We start from the raw sequence: 17,739 nt of genomic DNA on the forward strand, positions 1-17,739 counted from the left end.
ATGTCACATAGGCAATTCCTTTTAAATCAGATACCCATGACCCATTACTGACAGCTACAGAGCGCACAGCCCTTGGTGTTCTCTGCTGTTCTCTGCCAAGTGTGTATGTTTTTCCTCTGCTGTGTTCTGTGTGTCCAATGTAGCCTATTGGAAAATTGGTCTCATTAGAGTGACTCTTAGAAGGTGGCCTGGGACTAGACAGCCCCTCTGAGCACATGCACAGTGGCATCAGCAGCTTCCCGGCCTACTCCCACTCACACTGTGCCCTGCACCTCCCACCAAGGGGGAACCCCAGCAGCTGGGGCTTTTCTAGTGCTTTTTGGCCCAAGAATCTCAGAGTGCATCTAATCATCACAGTAGTTTTTTTGTTTTGTTTTGTTTTGTTTTTTTCACAATCTCAGCGAGCCTGTGGTATGACCTGGGGAGAAAGCTGAGTGTCAGGGGACACAATGAGCCAGTTGGCCCTGAAACAGGAATGGGGCAAAGAGAAAGGAGAGCCAGGAGCATTTAAAAATCAGCATCTGGGCCGGGCACGGTGGCTCATGCCTGTAATCCCAGCACCTTGGGAGGCCAAGGCGGGCGGATCATGAGGTCAGGAGATCGAGACCATCCTGGCTAACACGGTGAAACCCCATCTCTACTGAAAACACAAAAAATTAGCCGGGCGTGGTGGCAGGTGCCTGTAGTCCCAGCTACTCAGGAGGCTGAGGCGGGAGAATGGCGTGAACCCGGGAGGCGGAGGTTGCAGTGAGCCGAGATCGCGCCACTGCACTCCAGCCTGGGTGACAGAGCGAGACTCAGTCTAAAAAAAAAAAAAAAAATCAGCATCTGCCCCAGTTGTGGCCGAGACACTCTGACCTCAGGGCTCAGCACCTTTGCCATCAAGGCAGATGATGGGATGTGAATCAAAAGTGACAGGTGACTGCAGTGGCACCTTCACTATCAAGCTCAGCCTGGACCAAGCTCCCAGCCCAGTGCTGAAAAGCCCTGAGCCTCCCTCGACAGGCAGAGTTACAAGGGGGAGGGCTGGGCAGGGAGGGCAGGGAGGATGCCTGGGGAAGGTGAAGGGAGTGGCTGCCCCTCCCAGGCTGGAAACAAGAGGGCAAGGGGAGTCAGCAGGAGAATTCGGGGGCAGTGTGAGTCTTAAGAGAAAAAGAGCAGAGAAGAGCCTGAAAATCAGCAACTTCCAGGGCTTTCCTGATCTGGAGGCCCAAGAGCAAGGGTGGAGGGGGCAGATTGTCAGGTCCCGAAATGCGTGTTGACACACGCAGGCTTCGGGTTAGCTGGCCTGACATGGAGAGAGAGTGCCAGTGTTCCCAGGCCACAGAATTATGGAGGCCTCACCCACAGTTTTCACAGCTCTCAACTGGCCTTTGAGAATGGAAGCCTTTTCCTGCCCTGGATATGGCGCTTCTTCCTGGGAGAGGAGCAGAGCCACAGAGAGGTAGGAAGTTGAGGCAGAGCAAAGGGAAGGCTTCAGAGCTCAGGCCCGGTTCATCTCAGATGCGTTTTCTAGGCCTGGGGCTGGAAGGAAGAGGAGTGGGGCAGCCTGGGTCGGGAACTGCCTCTGTGGGCTGCCCACTCCCAGGAAGGGGCTCCGTAAGCTTTGCTCCTGGGCTGGATCTTGAGAGGTGGGCAGGGTGCCATGGCCAAATGAGGTCTTCCCACCAGTGGCAGGGCATGGAGTTGTGGTCCCAGGCCTTGGAGGGAATGGGGAATGGGCTGGAAGCAGACAGTGCCCCAGCAGGGGAGCTGCATGCCCCCAGGATTCTTGGACAGGCAGCCCATCACTAAGGTTGGGTGCCCATCGGCGGAGCTACAGTTGGAACCCTCCGGCTGAGGCCAGCATCTCGCCTGAGGCTCCCTGGACCCCAGGGTTACTAACAGCAAAACCATTCCACACCCCCTGGCCAGATCTAAGCCTGTCTTAGGACTAGTCAGTGTCCCCAGGTTAGAGCCCATGGGTGTCAACTAAGCGACAGAGGGAAGGTGAAGGCGAAGCCGGCCTTGCACCCAGACAGTGCCTGTCTCCTCCCCACAGCTGCCTTCATTTATGACTCTGAAACATCCCCCACCTGACCAAGGGAGCCACTCTCCAGTTCTCTCACCCCACCAGGGCCCTCCGTGAGCCAGGACCAGGTCACATCTCTCAGCCAAGTCTAAAAGCTCTGGGTAGGGGAGAGGAAGCATGCAGAGGGTCCTCTGCCAAAGCTCCCTGGCTGGCCTGAGCCCAGGCATACTGGGATTAGTGCAACACCGCCCCGGTGTGCCTCCTCTGCCTTCTACCATGCCAATTTAAAAGCAAGGAGACCCCCCCCTTCACATCCTGAGGAAATCCCCTTCCTGGTGACCAGTTAATGCAATGAAAGTTTGAAAAGTTCTTCATTTTCTAGAAGTTCTTGAATAAACATGGACTTACTAAATGCAGAGTCTGATGATGGACAGGGTTTCAAGGGGTCACTTTCAAAACATTTAATTATTTATGTAGAGACAGGGTCTCGCTCTGTCACCCAGGCTGGAGTGCAGTGGTACAACCTCAGCTCACGGCAACCTCTGCCACCTCCCAGGTTCAAGCGATTCTCATGCTTCAACCTCCCGAGTAGCTGGGATTACAGGCATGAGCCACCACGCCCGGCCATTTTCAAAACACTGCTCCTGCATACAAACCACTCAGAGACCACAATCCTTGATTCTGTGATGGCTCTGAGCCCATGCCATCACATCTATTGGACTCTAGAGAGCTGAGCTCTGCTTTAAGATGGGGTCATGCAGTCATGCACTGGTCATTCCCGCAGTCCTGAGTATCTCCAAAATCCCAAAGTGATGTTTCACTTTTGGACCCTGAAAGTTTGGAGAGCTGGTGTCTTGCCTTAATTTAAGCTCCCTGAGAATGTCCCCTGTAGGGAGAAGCCTCCAGGAACTCAGAAGAGAACTCGTTCCCACTCGTTTTCCTTGCTCCACCAATCTGACACTTGTCAGATGCCACCACTGCCTGAAGGATCCTGTCCCCAGGCCAGGGCAGAATGGGCATTGCCCGTGACTCTCCCCTTCAGACTCCCTCCCACTGGCCTGCTGTGTAGTCAGAGAACCCACCACCCATCACCTCCTGCCGTTGCTTTGCGGTTGAGGTCTTGGCTTGAGCAGTTACCTCGCTGGAGAAGAGGAGCCCCTGCCTTCTGGGGAGCAGTGTCCCCGCTCATGATCTGTAACAGTGGGGCGCCTTTTTCACACCCCTTATCTCATGGCTTGCTTCCAGCCCCCATCAATCTTGTGCCTCATGTGAGGTGAGCCCCAGAGAAACTTAAATTGCTTGTACTGAAGTTGTCAAAAATCAAAAGTTGCCCATTGTCATTTTTAAGACTGTGCCCTGAACACACCTCCGCCCGTGTGCCATGGAGCACGTGTTAGGTGTCTGCCGTGGGTCAGGCACTTGATTCTCAAAACACTGCTGAGAGTCTCTTACCAACGTGACAGTTGAGGCTCAGAGAGGTTCATGAGCTTGCTCAAGGCCACAGTAGTAATAAGAGGCATGGCCTTGCTACCAAGCGCCTCCCAAACAAACAGCCGGGGCCGTGATCCTGCCTAAACTCTCGCGTCCACAGCACCACGCTGGGCCCAGGCAACAGCGATAAGGAGAGCCCTGACTCTTGGGATGGCGCCACGCCGATTCACGTGCTGTGCCATGGAGCCCTGGCTTCCGTCCATGATGTGCCCCTGTGGCAGGATAATTGGGAAACAACCTTTTTCTGATTCCCGGAGAACTAATGAGCTGCAAAAAGAGATTAGACAGGGAAGAATTGCTTTCAGGGAGAAGCCACTCACTCGGCTCGCCTTGGTTTTTGCTAACAACGTCTCCTTAAACTGCTGTCAAATCTTTTTCTCCCTGTGTAGGATTCATCAATCTTCGTATGAAAACACCACTGCACTGTTAAAAATTCACACAATAAAACGGACTTGACCTTGCAGAACTCTTTCTCATTTTAAACGGACGGCCACTAGTTGCCTGTTTAAACTCATTGGCAGTTGTAGAAACCTTGTCGTTCTTGGTTTTGTTAGCCTAAAAATGTAGTATCAGCATCTAGACTGGTTTCGAGGTGGGAGAATGGGCAGAGGTGGGGAGGAGAGAGCCGGATGGGGGCAGCTGCACCAGGTGTTTGCAGGCAGAGCTGGCGGCAGATGCAGAAGCTATGGGCGGCATGGGTTATCACACTAAGTCATTCAAGCCACCCCCAAATAACTTCTGTACGTTCTTTAATGTCAAATATTCAGAACCCACATTACCTATGTAACGAGTAACTTTAAAAATATCTACGTTAGGGGGCCCTTGGACTAGCATTCTGCTGTCAGGGCATACATTTGCAAAAGGATCATTCTCACTGAACAGTGGGAAAGGGGCAGAGGAGGCTGTGATATCTAACGTTGGCAAAGGATCTCAGGATCTTTCGAGAGAAGTCCCAAAGTTTCTGTTGAAAATGTCATTAGCAGTAGAGGATGTAAGATTGGCTTATCTTCTGCTCTGGTCACCCAGTGGCAATATTGAAGAGCCAAGATTTACTGAAAACCCCTCACGTACACCATCCAGAAAGGATAAAGTGGCTCACCAGGGCTCTGATTCAAAATGAGAAGCAGTATTTCCAGTTGGGAAAGGCAGCACAGCTCTGATGTGTGGGGGGGCATTTCCCACATCTGGCCCCATGGCCCACCCACGGTAACTGGGCAACAGCAAATCTGTGCGTGGGACTTGGGCCAAAAGCACATGCTAAGCCTCAAAATCAGCCATGAACAAAACTACCTGGTGACTCTGAGGGTGAATTGCCTTCAGGGTGGGAAAGACCCACGCAAAGGCCAGGAGCTCTGGGGATGGCCCTTGCCTGGGGATTGCACTACAGTTACTGTTCAGTGTCAGAATGGGGACATGAGGTCAGGAGAAACGATGAATCTGTGAATTTGCACATTTGTCAGTCAAGCTCAGATTGCAATTCAAGAACGGAGAACTAGACGCATAATCTAATAAAAGCAACAATCTGAATATTACCCTTAGAAAACCCATTCGGGCCCGGCCGGGTGCGGTGGCTCATGCCTATAATCCCAGCATTTTGGGAGGCCAAGGTGGGCGGATCACAAGGTCAGGAGATCGAGACCATCCTGGCTAACACAGTGAAATCCCGTCGCTACTAAAAATACAAACAAAATTAGCCGGGTGTGGTGGCGGGCTCCTGTAGTCCCAGCTACTCAGGAGGCTGAGGCAGGAGAATGGCATGAACCCGGGAGGCGGAGTTGGCAGTAAGCCGAGATCGCATCACTGCACTCCAGCCTGGATGATGGAGCGAGACTCCGTCTCAAAAAAAGAAAAAGAAAACCCACCCAGGCCCAGAAGATGCGCTCTGCCGGTTCCAGTCAGAAGAAGACCAACGCCAACGCAGGCACAGCAGATGTCTCCTTAGGCCTTGTTAGATCCCAGCAATAAAGCGTGCTGACTTTCTTATGGTAAATAAATGTCTAGGAAGGAGTTTTGGAAACAGAAACATTGCTGACTTTTTCTTTGAGTATTTACGTTGACTCAGAAGCTGCTATTCAAATAACCTTGGCTCACTTGGTGGAGGCAAAAATCCTAAATCCCAGAGGAGAAATTACTGAGAATTGGGCATATTAGCATAAAGTTTGAGCTTCATTTTTCTACCAAGTGAGCGAAAGTGTAAGTGGAGCGATCCTCAGCTGCGCTGGGTGAGACTGCAGCAGTGAGCAAGGACGAGGTGACGTGTAGGTTCACTGAGAACTCGTGTGTGTGTGCCCACAGGACGCCACATTCCAAATCACCTCTTTTTTTTTTTTTTTTTTTGAGACAGAGTCTTGCTCTGTTGCCCAGGCTGGAGTGCAGTGGCACAATCTCAGCTCACTGCAACCCCTGCCTCCTAAGTTCAAGCAATTCTCCTGCCTCAGCCTCCCGAGTAGCTGGGATTATAGGCGCCCACCACCACGCCCAGCTAACTTTTTGTATTTTTAGTAGACATGGGGTTTCCCCATGTTGGCCAGGCTGGTCTTGAGCTCCTGACCTCAGGTGATCCACCCGCCTTGGCCTCCCAAAGTGCTAGGATTACAGGCGTAAGCCACCACACCCAGCCCCCAAATCACCTCTTAAATAAACATGCTCATGGAAGAGACTGCAGCCAGCCCTGTGTGATCTGAAGCGTCCAGGCAGTAACCGTTTCCTCGCCTCATCATGTAGTTACCCGGGGAAGTGGGAAGGCATGACCACTCAGGAATGCACCCACCTTCTCGCTCCCTATGGAGGAGAACCCGCTTGCTCTGGTTCATGGGAACAGCTAAGAAAGCGGGAAAAGCATTTACTGAATCCAGACTGTGCCCTGATAGATGAGAATGTGGCTGTTTAATATCCTGGTGTCTTTCCCATTTAGTAAATGCACTGGGAGAGGCTTCACACTCCTCCTCTTCAGATGAAGCACCCCATGGACACACCCTGTCTTCGAATATAAGATAAAATCCTGCAGGGAAGCTGCTCCTGTTTAGGTCTGCCAGAACCCCACAGGAGCAACAGTACCTGGGCATTAGTCCAGGAGGTGATCATCCTGATCATTCCCTTTGGAATCGGTGGAGATTTGCAGGGCATTCCAACAACCATCTCATTGTGATAAAGGATTAAAATGACATCTCAGAAGACACAGAGCCAACTCCACACAATATCCAAAGGGTCTCAGACTTTTCATTACTTCCATTTTCCCACACATCCATTATTCAGCAAATATTTAGTGAGCACCTACTACGTGCCCAGAGCAGGAACAGGCACCGCACACTCAGTGGTGATAAGACTGTCTTAGTCCATTGGGGCTGCATTACAAAAATACCTTAGAGTGGGTAATTTATAAAGAACAGAGACTTCCTGCTCACAGTTCTGAAGGCTGGGAAGTCCAAGATCAAGATCAGGCCGCCAGCAGATCGGGTGTCTGGTGAGGGCCTGTTCCTCACAGATGGTGCCTTACATGTGTCCTCACTTGGTGGAAGGGGCCAACAGGCTCCCTGAAGCCTCTTTCATAAGGGCACTCATCCATCACGAGGATCCTCTCCCATGACCTCATCACTGCACAAAGGCCCCGCCTCCTAATATCGTTACCTAAAGGGTTAGGTTTCAACAAAGGAATTTTAAGGGGACATAAGTATTTAGACCATAGCAGAGACAATATGATCTCTTGCCCTCATGAAATTTTCTGTGTGGTGGAGAGAGGGAGAGACAGAGACAGAAAAAATACACAAATCAAAGAATTGCAGTTCGCAATAGGGGCTATGAGGGAAACTAACGGGGCTGAGGTCAGGAACAGCAGGGCTGCCCCTGGGGAGGCCACAGGGACTGAGGCTCTGAGGGGGGCCTGGAAGCTGGGCCTTGAAACAGGAGCAGGAATGAGCTCCTCCAGCAAGGGCTCTGGGGGATCAGCCGCGTGTAAAGGTCCTGGGGTGGAAGGCGCAGCTGTATCCAAAGAACTGAAAAAAGCCCAGGGAAGCAGCCCTTGGGGAAGGGGAGCAGGGAGTCAGCCCATGCCTGGCTGGGAGCTAGGGCTGAGTTCAGATCTCATGCCAAGTTCAGGGGAAAGCACACCAGGGGGCTCATCCGGGGTGACCCGCTGTGAGTCCAACCTGAGATGGTGTGATCCTTCCTTTCTCCTGTAGGTCACGGGTCATCAGCCACATTGGGGCATGGTCTGACAGCTCTATCTGGCTGTCCTCAACCCTGTCCTTTAAGGTCTAAAAGCCACAGGTCAGTCTAAGTTCTTTTCCTAAGTATTTCCAAGTTGTAAACCCAGGAGTATTTCTGAGCCATCCTGGACAAATCCCTCCTAAGTATTATCGTACATGCCTTCTGTGTCAGAAGCTGGTCAGACTGTTCGAGGACGCTTCCCAGTGCCAGGGTCCACGGCCCATATCACTTGCTCCATTTCTCACCTGCCTGCACCTGGGGAATGAGCTGAGCCACCTGCCTACATGGGGTGCCAGGCGGCATGTAGACTCTTTACCAACGTGGAGAAGGCTTCCAGCTCACAGCCCTGACCTTGAGAGCTGGTTCCACATCCATTTCAAATAGGCAGCATCTGAAAGAGAAAAGCTCTTTTCAAGGTTCTTAAAGTGTTCATCTCAAAAGGGAAATTGCATTTCGCAAAGCACTGCTCATGCATCTGACATTTGTACATCTGGAAAACTGGGATTGCTTTATGTGGCGCCCAGTGAAATCCAGCTCCCCCTCTGCCTCCCACCCTCTCCCTTTCATGATCCTCTTCCCAGCTCCAATCCTGGACTCCCTGGGCCCTGGCCTCTGCCTGCAGCCCTCCTACCTTCTATGCATAATGCCCCATTTCCCAGCCGTGTTGACCATCCACCTCTGTGTATGAAGATCAGATTGTGGCCAGGTGCAGTGTCTCATGCATGTCATCCCAGCACTTTGGGAAGCCAAGGCAGGCAGATCATGAGGTCAGGAGATCGAGACCATCCTGACCAACATGGTGAAACCCCGTCTCTACTAAAATACAAAAAATTAGCCAGGCATGGTGGCTGGCCTGTAGTCCCAGCTACCCGCCTGTAGTCCCAGCTACTCGGGAGGCTGAGGCAGGGGAATCACTTGAACCTGGAAGGTGGAGGTTGCAGTGAGCCGAGATAGCGCCACTGCACTCCTAGATGACAGAACAAGACTCCATCTCAAAAAAAAAAAAAAAAGAAAAGAAATCAAATTGTTCCTTTAAAAAAACAAAAACCGGCAAACAGACAAACAAAACCCTTTCAAGGTGGAGGGATTTGGGAGCTGATTCTTTTCATGTAGAATGAGGGTGTTCCTAGACGCCTTTCCAGGCCATCTTTGTCGGCTAGATGTACACTCAGCAAACATTTGCCAAGCCCCTTCTGTGTCCCGAGCACCCCGCCAGGACCTGGGGAAACCACTGACTCAGTCCCTGCCCTTTGGGAGCCTGCAGCCAAGTTGGAAGGAGGGTTCTGCAACTGATTGCTCTGATTCATTGCATAGAATACTTTTTGTTTGTTTAAAAACATCATTCTATTTTATAAAGACAAATGTCCACATTGTTGGACAAGAATCAAGAACCAGGTTCTTGGACAAGAGGCAAGAACTGGGTAAAAACACATGGACACATTCATTAAAAAAAAATAGTGAAAGCGACTAAACACGCAGGTGTTATCAACAAAAGCAATGATTTGCCATCAAATCAGAGTTTATGATTCACACGTTTAAAACGTGCCATCAAAAGACAGTGCCAATTCCAGGCAAAACCTTCATCCTCTCCACAGCTGGGGCTTGCAGAGTGCGCTCTGTAGGAGACTTCCCCCGAATCTCGGGAACCAGCCGTGCCCAGCACCCTGCCCGGGGCCTTCCTTGCCCACTGTGCGCAGAGGCCTGTCTGTGGAGAGCTATTCTGGGTTTCCTGAGGGTTTCCACTGGACGCCTCCAGGCTGCAGCACAGGCATCCCTCTTTCTTAGGTTACAGTGAACACAGTTCCCAAGATTTCTTTCATGCTCCAAGTTTTAAAAAAGGAAACAGAAATGAAAAGGAATCGCGGCCCTTCATCCTCCAACCTGAGAGAGGCCCCTGCGAACCTGAGAGAAACCCCTGTGGATCTGAGAGGCATCTGCCATCCCACTCCTGTGCCCTCTGCCCCACCCTGCTGGCCCCCTGTGCCCTCTTAGCCACATTCGTGCCAGAGGCCAGCAGGGGACAGCACTTGCCAACTGGCCACGCGGGACAGTGGCTCCAAAGGGGCAACAGAAGGCATGTGGGGGCCAGCTGGGTGAGAAGTGATGGCCATTTGGACTGAGGAGGCAGTGGAGCTACAGATATGTAGATGGATTTGACAGTTTAAGGGCAATAATTCGCAGAAAGATCGGATGGAGGCAAAGGGGAGCGAAGGGAGGAGCCCAGGCCTCTGGCTTGCAGAAGCAAATGGATGGAGGCTGCACAACCCCTGAGCCCAGCTGCACTGGTGTAGAATCTAATTTAGAGGAGTTGGAAAGAGAATGTCGTGAGTGTGGCTTTGAGCCAAGCCCCTGCATTTGCATGTTTGCATCTGAGGACCTTCAAAAGCCAGCATTTCATATACCTAGGCCTCTGAAGACAGAACAGCGAAAGTGCTAAGTTTGGGAGTCGTCAGGCTGTAAGTGGAACCTGAAGCTGAGTTCCCAGCTAAGATTGTCCTCGAAGGAAGCAGAGCACGGACAAAGAGACGGGCTAGGACTCACGCTTCAGGGGCTCACTCACTGAATGGACAGGGGCTGGAGAGGCGGGTGCCTCTGTCCATTCAAATGTTCTGTCCGTTTGCTTCTGCAAGCCAGAGGCCCGGGTTCCTCCCTCACACTCCCCTCTGCCTTGATCCGATCGTTCTGTGAATTACTGATTTTAAACTCTCAAATCCCCATGGCCCCGGCCTTCAAGCACCCTCTAGGTGTTAACCGGCAAGACCCTCCCAGAGACTGGCACAACTGCTGCTTCCACGGTCCCTGGGATTCTGGGGGATGCTGAGCGAGGAGCCCACGGAAGGGTCATCAGTGGGGAACATGCCAGGGCCAAGCCCCAGGCTGCACTGGTTTATATGCCTCCTGAGCAGAGCACCCCTCACCTTCCCCACCGCAACCCATCTGCTCCCCGCAGGCCCAGCATCGCCGAGCACGGCCAGAGGACTCTCCTGCAGCCCTGGGCTTCACTGACACCGCTTTCCTCCCCCCTGAGTGCGGCCACGTCGCTTGCTGGCTTGCTTGTCACAGGATCTGGGCTGCTCTGACTTCCTCCTAATTAGCTCTTTTCATATTGTAGCTTTGCAATTTCCCTTGGTTTCCACTGTCCATTTAAATGCCTTATTTTCATTTCTGAAGCATTGCTTTAAACTTCCTGTCACTGCGTTGGTTTCTATTGTGGTATCTGACAGGTAGCTGGCTTAAAAGAGTGAATTTCCATATTCTCCTTACAGATTTGCATTTTCCCATCAACTGGAGAAAAGACAGTTGAATCAATGAAATAGCTGGTGGGCAGAAAGGTGCGTGGAAGGAAACAGCTGACTCCTTCTGCAATATGAGATCTCAGGGAGGAAAACCTCAGAAGCCAGCTGTGGGGGAAGAACTTCCTAGTTAATATAAACTTTGATTCCTACATCACTGCCACCAAATGCACCCCATAGCCCTTAGTTTGCATTTGACTCTGCCTAGGATAGCCAATTCTGGAAGATAATGCATAAGCAGCTTTGGCTGTAGTTTCAGTGACATGTCCCATGTGGTTCCACTTCATCTTATTTGCTACAGGACGGTCTGTGTATCTGATGAGTCAGTGCCCATCACTTCCAGGTGCCCCTCCGTCCTTACCCTGCCTTTCTCAAGAAAGCTTTCAGTTTCTTTAGCAAAAACCCTTCAGCCAGGTTTCACAGACATGTCCGGCAGACTGTGACATTTTCACTCACACATCTACAACACACACACAAAGACACACCCCCCCAAGATTCATAGCAATACATTCATTATTCTATAGCTCACTTCTTTCTTACTGACCTTCGAGTGGATTACAATCACCTTTGCCTTATTCACTAATTTACAATTAGAGTAATACATGGAAAACCATACACATTATATTAATATTCTACCCTTGCATAAGCATATTACCGTCATCTTCAAACACCACCCAGATGGAGAGCCACAAGCATTTTCAGCTGCACTTCAAGTGTCCACGTTATCTTGGAAGAAAAAAAGCCTATTTTTTTGAGACAGAGTCTCACTCTGTCACCCAGGCTGGAGTGCAGTGGTGAGATCTCAGCTCACTGCAACCTCCGCCTACCGGGTTTCAAGCAATTCTCTTGCCTCAGCCTCCCGAGTAGCTGGGATTACAGGCACCTGCCACCACGCCCAGCTAATTTTTGTATTTTTAGTAGAGATGGGGTTTCACCATGTTGACCAGGCTGGTCTCGAGCTCCTGACCTCAAGTGATCCCCCTGCCTCAGCCTCCCAAAGTGCTGGGATTACAGGCGTGAGCCACCGTGTCGGGCCAAAAAAGCCTTTTCAATCCAACAGACCCAGATTCAACCTCTGAGTCTCTTTCTCTGCAGCACAGCGGTAACTACCTCGTGGACTATTACAGAATTAAATGAGATTTCCTGGGCTCGGCCTTACTCAAAGTGGCATCCCTGTAAACATTAACACCTCTCCGCTTTAAATCGGGGCCATGTGTGGAGAGAGGCCGCATCTCTTCCACCCTCATCCTCCTTTGCGTCTCTGTCCCGGTGTTTCCTCACTATCTTTGGCTTTCCAAGAACCTGTTGGGCCAGGCTGGCCAGGCATCTTCTCCAGCACACTCAGCTGTGCTCTTGTTGGTGTTGCTCTGAGAGGGACTTTCCCCCGAGGGGAGCCCCTCCACACTCTCCCAGGACACTCCCTCCTCCTCCTCCTTTACAACTCACCCAGCCTGATCCTGCACTGATTTGCTGAGTGGGTACTAAGCACCTGGCCGCCCTGTGCCCAGCACCGCCACACCAGGTCCTGACTCAGGGGCTTCTGGTAGGCATCTGAGTCAGGGCCAGCCATGCAGCACACATGCTCCATGCAGGATGCTGGGCCAAGGGCCCATCCTGGCTAACAAGGCTCAGCTCCCCTCTGACCCTGTACATGAGAGATCAGATGAGCGCCCTTTCTAGAAAAGCAAGCTCCCCCTGCCCCCTTGGTTGTGAGGTTTGTTGGTGGGGGAGGGATCCTGCTTTCACATGGGGGAGGGACCCGCCAGAACCGTTAGAAATGGGGTTCTCTGCCTACGTGCACAGGCACCCAGTGGAGCCACTGCTCAGGAAGCAGACAGCTGCTTTGCGGTGACGAACACACTTCAGATCTGAGGGAGATGTGGAATTAGTCACAGTGGAAGGCTACAGCACATTCATCACAGCAGAAGTGCCCCCAGAGAAATCATTTGTCAGGTCATATAGCAAAACAATGACCTCAGCCCCCAGGGCGCAGCAGCCTGCGAGCAGCTGGGCATCTGTCCCGAGAGCTGAGCAGGCTCTGGGAGGGGCAGCTGCCCTGGCACCTGAGCACTTCCTGAGGAGAGCGAGGAACTAGAGAGTGCATTTGGAGGTCAAATTTGGAATTGGCTGTCTAGATAATTCCCTCCCCCGCTCCCCGCTCCCCGCTCCCATCCCTTCTTCTCCCCACCCTCCCTGGAGGTACAAGGAGAAAACTGCCACTGAGAAGGAGGCCAGGGGGTAGAGAGGCCTAGGGTTAAGGAAGCAGGGGGTTAGGGAGGCCAGGGGTTAGGGAGGCCGGGGGTTAGGGAGGCTGGGGGTTAGGGAGGCTGGGGTTAGGGAGGCAGGGATTATGAAGGCAGGGATTAGGGAAGGCAAGGGTTCAGGAGGGCAGGGGTTGTAAACCTGGCACTCCCTACTCCCCACCCCAGCCAGGCATTCCCGTCTCTGCCTGTCTCCTTCCTGTTCCACTCTCCCTGTCATATGGAGTGGATTTTCCCTGCCCTCCCTCAACCTCTATGTATGTGTTGGACATTGGTTTTTGCCTTTGCTCTGGATTGAATGTTTGTGTCCCCCAACCCCAAATTCCCACATTGAAACCTTAACCCCAATGTGGTGGGATTTGGACGTGGGGCCTTTGGGAAGGGAATAGCCTTAGATGAGGTGAAGGGTGGGGCCCTGGCAGTGGGATTAGTGCCTTTGTGGAAAGAGGAAGAGGCGGGGCATGGTGGCTCATGCCTGTCATCCCAGCACTTTGGGAGGCTGAGGTGGGCAAATTACTGGAGCTCAGAAGTTCAAGACCAGCCTAGGCAACATAGCAAAACACCATCTCTTCAAAAAATACAAAAATTAGCCTGCTGTGCTGGCACACACCTGTAGTCCCAGCTACTCAGGAGGCTGAGGCAGGAGAATCTCTTGAGTCCGGGAGGTCCTGGCACCCCAGTCTGGGTGACAGTGTGAGACTCTGTCTCAAAAAAAAAGAACCAAGAAGAGACAGAAGACTCTTTTCTCTTTGCTTCACGTGAGGATACAAGGAGACGGTGGGCTTCTGCAAACCAGGACGTGAACCTTTACGAGATATCAGATCTGCTGGCACCTTCATCATGGACTTCTCAACCTCCAGGGCTGCGAGAAATAAATGTTTATTGTTGAAGCCACTCCATCTATGGTGTTCTATGATACAGCCCAAGCTGACTAAGGCAACTTCCAAGGACAGGCAGTAGAGCATTCCTGGGGGCTTATGGCCAACCCCTGTGTTCTCCAGACACACATGATCTTCCTCCCTGTCTCCACCTGTCGAGTTATAGCCTGCGGGGTTGACAGCTGCTCCTCCTCCTACTCCTGCAGTATCCACAGAAGATCCCCTGTGCAAAACCACATCTCAGTAGAGGCCACCACGCTGCATCCATTTCATTGCCTTAATAGGGGTGCTAACTCCTGGGAGTAGAGTTGCCAGATTTAACAAATAAAAATAGAGGCTTTCTGGCTCCATTGAAATTTCAGATGATCAATGACTAATGTTAGAACATAAGTGTGTCCCATGCAGTCCTGGGGACATACTTATACTGAAAAGTTTTCTGTTGTTTACCTGAAATTCAATTGAATTAGGTGTACTGCATCTTTATTTGCTGAATCTGGGACCTGTGCCCACTTCAGCCCATCTGATCACTAGGAGGGAGCAGTTTGACAGTTTATGCCCTTGGGCTGTCCCTACGAGGGGGAAATGATATGATAAATTGATCAGCACATTAGAGTGTTAATAACTCAAAAGGTTCTGGCTTATGAGGCAGAGCGCAGTCACAGAGCCTGAGCCCAGAGGGGTGACTGTCTATCACACTCACTTTCCTCACCCCTGCAATGCAGGTATTTAACCAGATGACCCCTTAACGCCCTTCACTGCGGACATCTGGAGCCTCCTTGTGGAGCTGTTGTCAGAGTTTGGAATGTGTGAGTGTGACCTAGAGAACGCTGGGTGCAGACGTGAAGATCAGTATGTCTGATGTGGGCCCAGGAGTCTGCATTTAAACATGCATCCTGACCGGATGTGGTGGCTCACACCTGTAATCCCAGCACTTTGGAGTTTGAGAATGGCCTGGCCAACATGGTGAAACATTGCCTCTACTAAAAAAGTACAAAAATTAGTCGGGTGTACGCCTGTAGTCCCAGCTACTCAGGAGGCTGAGGCAGGAGAATCGCTTAAACCCAGGAGGCGGAGGTTGCAGTGAACTGAGATGGTACCACTGCACTCCAGCCTGGGTGACAGAGCCAGACTCCGACAAAAAAAAAAAAAAAAAAAAGTGCATCCTCTGCCATTCAGATGCTGATGATCTGAAAAGGACAGTTTGGGATACGCTGGTCTTGCGTTTATCCTCCTCTGCAGGGTGTGCGTGTGTGTGGGTCCACAGGGGCTGCTTCATTTTTAAAACAGGCCCCCAGGATGAAACCCTAGTGAAAGGCTGTCAGGAATCTTTGTGAGGCCACCCATGCTCAGAGCTCCGCCAGCTCCCTTCGATTTCCTTGTTCACTCACCTGTCACCATCTGTGGACCTGGGTGGGGGCTCCCTGCCCTACCACATGGACGGGGCAGCCCAACCAGCATCTGCACAGAATGCGGCTGCAGAGGTGAAAACTCAGCTCTGTCCCCAAACAGACAGGTAGGCACAGCACAGTAGCCTGGCCCTGGGTACAGAGCCGTCTTTGAGGTAGGGAGGTGGGATGTGGGCTGCAGCCACACTGGGGGCCTGGATTCTTGGCAATGACCATGGATACTGATGTGAGCAGAGGGAACTGAGGGAGGCTAGCTTGAGCTCACAGAGCTCTGCAATTTCCCCCCACATAGATAGCCTCAGGCTGCCATTGCAGATGTGTCCTGCATTTCTCACTGCCATCTGGAGTCAAGCCGGCATCTCCAGGTTTTGGCACTGTCCCACCTGCAGCCAAGACTTCAAGTGCACTTTAACTTCTACTGTTATCAAGAACCTGGTCTTGCCCACTGCCGGCCCACTCTCCAAGGCCACATGGGGCAGAGATTAAGCACATGTGTCTTGGAGCCGGCTAACCCCGAAGCGAGCCTTGGATCTACAGCTTGCTCAGTGACCTCATGCCCTTTACTTAACCTCCTTTGCAAAATACAGATAATGATCTCCCTTCAGGACAGACCCAGCCCCAAGGAATGCAATGAGCTGACAGTCTCCAGTGACAGAGGCCTGCACACCAAGGCTGTGTGCTTCCCAGGCAGAGCCCAGCTGATGATGACTGCTGTGGTGGGCTCCTCTATGGGCAGTCTTGGGCTGGAGCCCCTGTGCCACTCACCAAAAGTTTTCTGAGCGGCCTGTAGTCTGAGGATCTTCCTGCCTGACTCTCCTTCCTCCTCCCTCTCCTTTCATAGGTGTCAGACCTGCATCGGGACCTGAGGCTCCCTCTGCCTGCTTCTGCTTAGTTCCCCATTTTATTCACAGGCATTACCCCTGTAAATCTCTGGTACGTCTAACATCTTGGCATATTCTTCCCCAGGACCCAACTGATGAATCATCCCGTCTCGGGGCCCCATCCTCCCCTATCGGAGCCCTGCTATTAGCATGAGGAGTTAGCTGGGGCTCTGCATTCAGCCTCTGGTAGCTCCACCACACATGTGATCAACTCCAGACCTCATTTTCAGTACAGCCTGTCCTCTGTCAGTAGCAGATGAGAGTCATTTTAAATACTGCTGTGGAGACCTGTGGCCTCAAAGCAAGCCCTGAGTTGATAGTTGTGGGCTTAAGCCCATCCTTCTCTCTCCAGGGGGTTCCTACTGCAATGAGCCAAACCAGCCCACTTCACGGCCATGACCATCCCCGCTGCCTCCATGCCTTTTGGTTGCCAGGGCCGCTGCATGAGCCAGTGTGTCCTTTTATACCTGGACCTCATCTCAAGCCACCACAGGCTTAGTAAGATCTCACCACCCTGCACACCACCAGCCAAAGGGTGTCCAGCAAGCAATCCCAGCTTAGAATTTCATTTTAGGGGCTACTCCACGGGGCTGCTTCTGGTATCAACTTTCTTAGTTTAGGTTTCCCCAAGGTCAGAGACTGAGACAAGGCCCTGGGTGCACATCATTTATTTGGAAGGTGAACCTAGAATGCACAAGGGAGGAAGTGCAGAGAGAAACACACAGGGAAGGGAGAGAAGCCAGTGCAGGTTGTGGCATCCAATGTGGGCGATTGAGGTCATGCCCACTGGGAATCCTTGGAAGGGTCATGTAGAATATGGCTCAGCCGCAGCCCACCCAGGGAAGCTGGGGGATTTACACACCAGTGCTTTTCCCCCATTGGTTAAGGGTTGCCCTGAGGGCTTTCAACTCCCAGAATTTCAGGATGAGGCAGCTCTGCACTCCGGCCAGACAAGCTCTTACTGCACTGAAAACCACAAAACAAAACCAAGCCATCAATGCCGGGGCTTGACGTAGGAACGTGTCAGCAGGAATGACTGTCCACTGCAGCTGGGGGACACCCAGCGGGTGCCCAGGGCTTGCTAGTTGGCATCAGCAGCATCTGCTACAGATGATCAAACCCGCACTTCTCAAACCGTCCTTGGAAATGCGTACTGGGAGTGCCCCGAGGCCCACCACGGCTGTGAGACAATGCTTGGAGCATACTTTTCCTTGCGGAGTTTTGTGGGGATGCATCGTTTTTAGTTTTTAGCAAGTGGATATTACAGATTGGAATGCAAACTTCACCAGAATTTTTTTCCAGCTTTTATTTC

The sequence above is a fragment of the Hylobates moloch genome, unplaced genomic scaffold (assembly GCF_009828535.3).
Source record: "Hylobates moloch isolate HMO894 unplaced genomic scaffold, HMol_V3 SCAFFOLD_11, whole genome shotgun sequence".
NCBI lineage: Eukaryota > Metazoa > Chordata > Mammalia > Primates > Hylobatidae > Hylobates > Hylobates moloch.